Source organism: Oryctolagus cuniculus, chromosome 5 (assembly GCF_051225735.1).
Source record: "Oryctolagus cuniculus isolate XC-2025 breed Fujian yellow rabbit chromosome 5, ASM5122573v1, whole genome shotgun sequence".
NCBI classification, from domain to species: domain Eukaryota; kingdom Metazoa; phylum Chordata; class Mammalia; order Lagomorpha; family Leporidae; genus Oryctolagus; species Oryctolagus cuniculus.
The window spans coordinates 42,352,507-42,354,690 of NC_142871.1; the positions used below are offsets into that span (position 1 = coordinate 42,352,507).

At 38.2% G+C, this 2,184-nt stretch overlaps 1 pseudogene; it reads right to left on the reverse strand.

Moving 5' to 3' along the window:
• Window positions 1-1,015: 1,015 nt before the first annotated feature.
• On the reverse strand, window positions 1,016-1,763 carry LOC149126479 (small ribosomal subunit protein uS17m-like; annotated as a pseudogene).
• Between the last annotated feature and the right edge of the window lie 421 nt (window positions 1,764-2,184).

A 2,184-nucleotide genomic window follows, 5' to 3' on the forward strand; every position in this document is an offset into this window, starting at 1 on the left:
CCAGACTTCCAGGATCTGAACTATCACCAAGTCATTTCTGTCACTGTGTTTTAAAACATCATTGTTTCTGAGTTGCTTCATTTGTTTTCTAAAATCTGCTCTTAACCTATTAGCTTAAATGATTCTGTTGAAATATTAGGTCATAGAACTTCACTGCTCAAATTTTCCAATTCTGCATTTATCCTAGAGTAAAATCCCAAACTCACTTATGTGTTGCCTCCCTTCCTCTGCTCTGTTTAAACTTGCTTTGGTATCCTGGAATCTTACAACAAGACTTTATCTTATTAGTAGTCAGCGGTTATAGGGTGATGTTTCAGAGGATATTTAAAGCACGCAGTTCCTAAATGATTAAAGATCTGCATGGGCCCTTTTAAAATAATTGAATGTGTAAAATTTTGAGTTTGATGCAGGCAGATTTTGTGCTGATGGGCCTCAGCCTGCAGTGAAGAAATAAGCTATGGTCCAGGCCATGGAGGCTGTCTTTGGTTGCCTTACCTAACAACCATTATGAATTTTTTTTCTCTAGTCTGAAAGTTGAATTCTGGTTTTGCTACTTCTATTCGTTGTTTAATCTTAGGAACTTTAATTATTTTCTCCCCATTTTTTTTCAGAGGAAAAAATAATTTATTTTGAATAGATACCATTAAATATATTCACTAAATGTGGTATTGTTTATATCAAAAGGAATTTTTCTCCCAAATAGAAGTTCTTAAATAAACCCGAGATTCCTTTGAACAACAAGAAAAAGGAATAATGTATCTTATAAGACAGTGAGCTTAAAAAATAATGCAACAGGTTGCTAGGTACACTTAGTATAACATAAAACAAATTTGGAACTTGATCATATGGCTTTATGAAAAAAAATTGTAACAAGTCCTTTACTTCGTTTATTTTTAGTTATATCATAAATGCTACAGGAGACACTGGACAATTTGTGATGAAAAGAAGGCAAACTTCATTTTCCACATAACAAATGAATGCATGTTTCCCTTTGGCTCTTTTTTCCAATCCTCTTTCACTGTGTGGAAGAAACATTGAGTTCTTTCTGATTTTTGGGTAGTTGAGTGGTTGTTTTCTACACTGCCTTGACTCTTCAGGTACGCAGTGCCTGCACAGGGTTTTCCTGTCACTGAAACTATCACTTTTCCAACTTTAAAAACTATCTCAGCCAGTTCATGTTTCACGTGCTTCATCTGTAGGACAGGTAAAGCCCCGAGAAGCACAATGTCTCCAACAGTGCACTGCTAAAGATAAATAGGCTTTTCTCTTATTAAAGTACTTTCAGGCCGGCGCCGCAGCTCACTAGGCTAATCCTCCGCCTCGCGGCACTGGCACACCGGGTTCTAGTCCCAGTCGGGGTGCCAGATTCGGTCCCGGTTGCCCCTCTTCCAGGCCAGCTCTCTGCTGTGGCCAGGAAGTGCAGTGGAGGATGGCCCAAGTACTTGGGCCCTGCACCCCATGGGAGACCAGGATAAGTACCAGGCTCTTGCCATCGGATCAGTGTGGTGCGCCAGCCGCGGCAGCCATTGGAGGGTGAACCAACGGCAAAGGAAGACCTTTCTCTCTGTCTCTCTCTCTCACTGTCCACTCTGCCTGTCAAAAAAAAAAAAAAATAAATAAACAATAATAAAAAAAAAGTACTTTCATAAGTAGGGATCTAGCACAAGCCTGATTACTCTCCCTTTTGCAGCTTTTTGCTTTGCTGTCCTAATCACCTTCCCCATAATGCATTTGGCATGGATGGATGAATTAGTTACTGACATCATCTGGCTTTGGTTACCTCCCAGTCCTACTGTGCAAGTTCACACATACCAAGCATGGGCCAAAGCATGACATTGACAACCCTCTTCCCATTTTTAAGAATTATTTTTAAGGTTAATTGAAATATATATATATATATATATATAATATATAAAGTTACTAGCACATTGTAAGTAATCCATGGTAGTTGTTACTTGTTTATTGGAAGTTTAAACTAATGGAGAAGATTCAGAAAAATCTTGATTGGGTTGATACCTGGACGGTGTGGATAAAGAATATGATTCCAATGACTTTTTTCAAACATAGCAAGGTAACTTTTGTAAAAAATCTACAGGGAAGGCCAATCGTACAACAGTGATCATTGAATAATAATGCAATAGAATGGATTTAAGGAATGTAAAAGATAAAAATTGACAGGGCTCA